The sequence below is a fragment of the Apium graveolens genome, chromosome 5, assembly GCF_009905375.1.
Source record: "Apium graveolens cultivar Ventura chromosome 5, ASM990537v1, whole genome shotgun sequence".
NCBI classification, from domain to species: Eukaryota; Viridiplantae; Streptophyta; class Magnoliopsida; order Apiales; family Apiaceae; genus Apium; species Apium graveolens.
In genome coordinates this window covers 43348070-43355064 of record NC_133651.1, presented here as the reverse complement: position 1 = coordinate 43355064, position 6995 = coordinate 43348070, and positions in this window count along the sequence as shown.

Here is a 6995-nt window from a genome sequence, read left to right as displayed (position 1 = left end):
AAACCATTAAGGTATTTAACCAAATGATCAACGAGATTGAGTGATAACCGGACAAAGAAATGAATAACGACTCTTGTAAATACCTTTGCAAGTGGCAAGGCAAGTGGATGGTTGATCAAACAAGAAACCAAGTGATAGTTAGGAAGGAATGGCTAGTTAATTATATAGTTAACTAGGGATGATCTCATCTCACCACAAATCACCAACACATGGCAAATGGTGAGATCATCTTCCACTAACTCCTTTGTTTATTATTAACCTAGCAAAATATCAAGACAACCCATCATTATCCACCACATTATTCCACCAACACAAGAAAGCAAAAGCATTTCCTCCCCCATTTCCATTGCTCTCGGCCAAAACAGAACCAGCACACTAAAACTGCTGTATCTCCTTCATTTCTCACTCAAATATTGTGTTCTATAGCTCGTTGGAAAGGTATTGAGATGGCCTACAACTCTTGTTCACAAGTCTCGTCCAAATAATCAGGGTAAGACCCTCATTTGTACAGTTCTTTAAATCGGACTTTTAGAAACTTCAAAGCCTAACTTTGTGTTCTTGATTTCTTTGAAAAGATCAAGCTTGTAGGAGGCTCCCTAAGGCTTCCTAGCAACTTAACACCTCCCAAGGAAGGTATAAACTTCAAACCCTAGCCTTTAATTTATTTTTTAGTAAGTTTAATGGTTGGTTTTGTGAAATGAGAAGCATGGATTGTGATTATTAGTAGTTTGGTTTGATTTGGAAGTGTTTTGGTAATTGAAGCTTGATTATAGTTCATAGGTCTTGATTGTGGTTGTTTGAGTTGAAAACCTTGGAGATTATGGACTGATGTGGTATGGTTTAGGTGAAGTTTTGTTGTATTGATGGTTATGAGTTGGTTGGTGGTTAATTGGAGTAGTTTAAACATTGGTAATCGCGTAAACATAGCCGTCGTAATGTCCGATTTACTTTAGACTGCTTTTGTTCATAACATTTGGACCTGAGAACTCCCTGCTAGATTATGACCATTGCCATGTTTAGATAGTTCATTTTACGAGCTTCGTTTTGATATGTAGTTCGTTTGATTCTGATGTACGGTTTAGGAGAAACGACCGTTTTAAGTAACGGCGTTTCGCGAACGAAACTTTTTCCCTCGCCTTACTTTGAAACATAGGTTAAAGACCAAAAAGGGTTAATTAGTGTATGAAACAATTATGGTAAGAGTGTTAGGAAGTTGGTAAGACACTCGCGAAGGAATCGCCTTAAAACTTGTAATGGTTAAATTATAAAAAATGGTGGAGCCGAGGGTACTCGAGTGACTTAAGAGAATCAGTAAGCGCAAAGCGAGCGTTAAAGTCTAAGGTAGTTAGAGTATAGATTTACAAGTGACTTTGGTTTAATTCCAACTTACTTGTTGTTTATAGGTTACCAGACTCGTCCCGAGCCTTTTATCACCCCCAGTCGCTCAGGCAAGTTTTCTACCCGTTATACTGTTGTTGTGATGTATATGTGTATATGCATGATCTTGTGATAAATGCATATTTGTTATTAGCAAATTCTTGCGATATATTGTAGCATGTGATATGGTATATATGCATGCCTGTTTCGTATTCTTGATTTATATATCTGTTGGTTCAAATGCTTATTCGTTGCATAATACCTATGCTAGAGATAAGCGGTATTTGCTTATACCCTTAGTATAGGGGATCAAAATGTGAACTTTTTCTAAAACCGGGAGGCGAGACTCCCGAGTATAATATATATTTATATATATATTGATATAGTTTTTAAAACTATTAATCGATTAAGGTTTATTCGATAATTTTATTTTATTTAATGAATATTATTACGAATATTCATTCGAGGGCTTATGACTCCTTTATTTTATTTAATGAATATTATTACGAATATTCATTCGAGGGCTTATGACTCCTTTATTTTATTTAATGAATATTATTACGAATATTCATTCGAGGACTTATGACTTCTTTATTTTATTAAATGAATATTATTTTCAATATTCATTCGAGGGCTTATGACTTCTTTATTTTATTAAATGAATATTATTTTGAATATTCATTCGAGGGCTTATGACTTCTTTATTTTATTAAATGAATATTATTTTGAATATTCATTCGAGGACTTATGACTCCTTTTATTTTATTATTTGAATATTCATTCGAGTGCTTATGACTCCTTTATATTATTTATTGAATATTATTTGAATATTCATTCGAGGGCTTATGACTCAGTTTATATTATTTAATGAATATTATTTGAATATTCATTTGAGGATCTATGAGTCCGATTATTTGCTGAGATATATTCTTTATTTTATTAAAGAATAAGGTGTCGATAATCAAACTTATCTTTGATTATTCAAATAAAGATAGTACTTTCGTATAAGTATATCTTTGGTTATTTAATACTCATTTCAAGTATAAGTTTTAAAACTTCTACTTCAATTATTTTTATAAAGATTATTCTTTATGGGAATATTATTTAAATAATAATATTCAGATATTTTCTAATATATTGGGACTGATTTATTTCATTAAATCAGCATTACTCCAAACACTCTTTAAAGTGTTTTCGAGTCTTCAAAATGATTTTTAAAAGTTAGAGCGGATCCCAAAACTCATTTTTATATTTAAGATCTTCCTTTTAAAGGGGATTTAAATGCTCGTTCAAAACTTGAGGAATCCGGCTCAGTGGTGTATTTTACATTCGCAACGAGGTTGCTGTTTTGAGAAAACATCTTGATTACTTGCCCATCGTTCGGGAAGTAAGTTCATCTATTTGAGTCGGCATAAGCAACATGGGCTCAGTGGGCGTCCATGAAAGTGTAAGTGGCTCAGTGGGAGTCCATCAAATACGTAAGTGGCTGAGTGGCAGTCCAGCATAAGGTCCTATTGCGGCCAGGGTGATGACCAGTGGGGAATTCGTCCATCTACTAGTAGAAAAGGTTACTTATTGGTATCTTTGCCTGATCAGCAAGATATCATTTTTATGCCAAGGTTTTCTCCTTTCCAAATTCATTGGATATTGCAACTCTGTTTATAATTTTCATAACAGAGGTTTTCAAGGAGTGTATGAAATGTATATATATAGGTGTATATATATATCTGGATTTAATGAAGTATCTCGTAACTTCATTATTTATAATGATATTCAAAGAGTGAATCTATTCAAATCTTGTCTTGTAGTCTCATCTATGTGATGAACTTTTGAACTGATTATAACTTGAACGATGGTAGTTCAAGTAATATTTGGAAAAGATATAAGTATATTGGGGTATCTTGTAACTTCATATTTTCAACTTATATCTAGTTAATGATTATCTTATGCATATCAAAGATTTTCAGAAAAACGTTGAGACAAGGGTAGATATATGAGATCACCTTGCAACGATATTTTTATACAGTTATAAACTGGAACTCTGTATATATTATGCATGGAAGAGGACTTCCAAGATTTTGAAAAGTATATATGTATATATATTGAATATTTTGCGACTTCATCGCATTAAGATATCAAACTTGGTTCATTTCTTTTGACCAAGACTTTCATGAGTACTATGAGAAGGCTCATATATTGTTAATCATTATACATATTATTTTGGTGGGCTTGCTGCTCACCCTTGCTTTCTTCTTTCATCACACAACAACAGATAGAAAAGATGAACAGGACCAAGCTCCCGATTCGCAAGCGGTTAGAAAACGTTATGCTGTCTTCTGAAAGCGTTGATGCCGCCGTAGCTGAGGTAGGAGCTACCAATAGGCTAGGTTTTCAACTATTGATGAACCAGACTTATGTATAATATGAATTGTAATAATGGCAAGGAATATGTAAATTTATTCAGAACCTTTTTAAGGTGTAACGGTTTATAATTGTGGAATATAAGGACTTGTGTTATTTTTGAGTGTTCATCTCTGAGACTATAACGTGTGGTGTGTGTGTTTATTGTGGGGTCACAGTACAGAGTAGTTGATTATTTATTAAGATTGGGTGTTATTAAGGGAAATGGAACTCGTGACAACCCGGATCTCCGACCCCGGATTTGGGGGTGTTACAGAAGTGGTATCAGAGCTAAGCGTTATAAACCTCAGAGATGATGTGACGTTAAGATAATAAGTTCACTAAGATAATAAGAACTCTTGCCAAGTTCCTAGTCGGGCTACCTAACGTAGTACTGACAGTTAAAACCCTTATGGGAACCCTTATAAATATCGTGATAGAAGCGTAGTTCATTATCGTATATGGTAGCGGGACTCCGAACCCTGAGGTTGAGGAGCAACAACGCGATGATGTTTTATTACTTATTGAAGATCAGATTATGGATCCGATAGAGCGTCCTAACGCGGGATCGGATGATGTTCATGTTGAGGATGTTGTCCTAGAAGGGATAGTTGCTGAGGACGATCCCATGGAGGATCCTGACAAGAATGAATAAAGGACCACTGATGAATTGATGACCATGGTTAGGTCGACTACCAGAGGTAGAATTGGTCGGTCACTATCGGAGGTTTGTTCAAGTTTGTAAAGATAGTAGCCCCCTTTAACGCGGCTTACTCGTAAGACTGAGAAGTTTGAATGGACAGAGAAATACGAGAACAACTTTCAAGAACTGAAGCAAAGATTGGTGACGACCCCTATGATGGCGTTGCCGGATGGAAAAGGAGATTTTGTGATGTGTAGTGATGCTTCGCATAAGGAATTAGGGTGCTTCTTATACAGCACAACAAGGTAATCGCGTAAGCATCAAGACAATTAAGGGAATATAAAATTTGATATCCCCACCCATGAGCTTGGGCTCGTGGCAATAGTTTTGCCTAAATATTAGAGGCACTACTTGTATGGAGAGAAGTACGAGATTTACACAAGCCATAAGTGCTCTAGTGCATTTTCACGCAGAAAGAGCTCAACATGCACCAAATGAGGTGGTTAGAGATAATCAAGGATTACGATTATGAGATTCTTTATCATTTGGGGAAAGCCAATGTGGTGGCTGATGCCCTTAGTAAAAAGGAAAGACTCAAGATGATAATGTCTTTGAGAGAGTTTATAAGAGATTTTGAGAAAATGGAAATAGAAGTGAAGGTAACCGGAGCCGGTACCGAAATGCTGTTTGAGATTGCAAGACAGACCGAATTATTGGAAAAGAACATATTGTGCCAGAAAAAGTGATAGATGAAGGCAGAGAGCCAACAAATAGATATGAGATTAATACCGAGAAAGATGATAAGGGAATAATGAGGTATTCCTATAAAATTTGGGTTCCAAATGTTTAAGAGCTTAAAGATGAGATCCTAGATGAAAGTCATAGTTCAAGGAATAAGATTTAGGGCAAACCCTGAATGTGATAGTCAGGGAGGACGCCATCAAGATAGAAGGAACCCATAACATAATGAAGTGGAAAATGAGGATTTTAACGTATAAGATAACCCCAAGTATGGGAGAAGGATGAAACATTTCATACTGAGAAAATAGAAGTCGAGCAAGATAAGGAGACCCGAGACGGTACTCCTATATGGAAATTCATGGACCTGTCTAAACAGAACTTATACTTTTATTCCCAACCACCACCTTAAGGAAACAATGCGGTAGGAAATCCTTTCATGACCTTTAAGTCGCTAAGCTCTCAGAGTTCCAAGGAACAGTTTGACCCAGTCGAGGCAAGAGCCTGGCTAAAGGAAATATAGGAATTATTTGAGATTCTAAATGATTGACGAAGCACAAAAGACTGTTTTTGTCACTTACCCCCGTAAGAGAGAGGCCACCCGTTGGTGAAAGGCCAAGAAAGGCATGGAGCCAGAGGTTATAATAAACTGATTAAAGTTCAGACAATTGTTTTCGGGAAGTACTTCCCAAGGTTATGGAGGTAGTGTAAAAGCTTTAGAGCCAGAACAAAAGCGGACGAGTATGATGAATTATGAATCTAAGTTGTAAAAGTTGTCAAGATTCGTTCTGAAGACACTAATCCATAATGACGGGACGTTTGAAATCAATGATTATGTTGTGTTGGTTCATGTAATGGTTGTAATGGAAACGAAAATAAAAGACTGAAAAGGGAAGGAGTATAAAGGGATATAAAGGAAATAGAGTTGAGAAGTGATAAGGGAGTTAGGTATGGGAAACCCTAAGAAACCCTTGCAATAAATATAGAGAAGTGTGTCATCATCAGCGCGATGGTGACTGATCATGAGATAAATTCAAGGTTTGAAGGCGTAAGCGATATGTAAAGTTAATTCCCTTGAAGTTGACAGTATTCGATGAAAATTTGAGATAGATCGATTGATTAATAAGGAAACACGGATGGACTGAGGAGACAAGAAAGTAAGAAATTAGGAAAATTGGATGAAGGAAGTGACCTTCAAGAATGTGAAGTGTAAGACCGGGGGCATGATACCCAGAAAGGGAGACGCCAGGTATGAAAGATATCCCAACATTGAGATGACTGTTGAGATAAATAAAAGAGGTAAATGAGTAGTTAGAACTAAAAGGTTCACGTTGAACATAACAAACATCTTCTAGAACATCCCTGTTATCATTACTGAATCAGGCAAGAAAAGCGGATAACCGTTCTTATCTTTTGGAGGCCATATTGATTGACCTCATTTTGAATACAGATGTTATTGTGAAATTAGGCATATACTATCGAGGTGGGAATGATTGAATAAGATACCCTTATCAAGGATATATGAATTGATTTATCCATGGAAGGATGCATGTACCTTTTAAAGGTGGAATTAAGGATAGAACATCGGTAACTTAAAATGAATCCTCGGGGAATGCATAAAGGTTGGAATTTCACCCTTAATAGGGATAGTGTGAGTTTTGACAGTATGAATTGGAAAGGATTAAGGTAATAACAACCTTTAAGAATCAGTGGAGAAATTTTTCAGAAGTATATAGACAATGATTATGGTATTAATAAATGGTATCTTGATATGCCCTGTATCTAGGGAATACAGGAGGAACGATTGAAGGATAACCTTAGAGGTTTTACAAGGAGA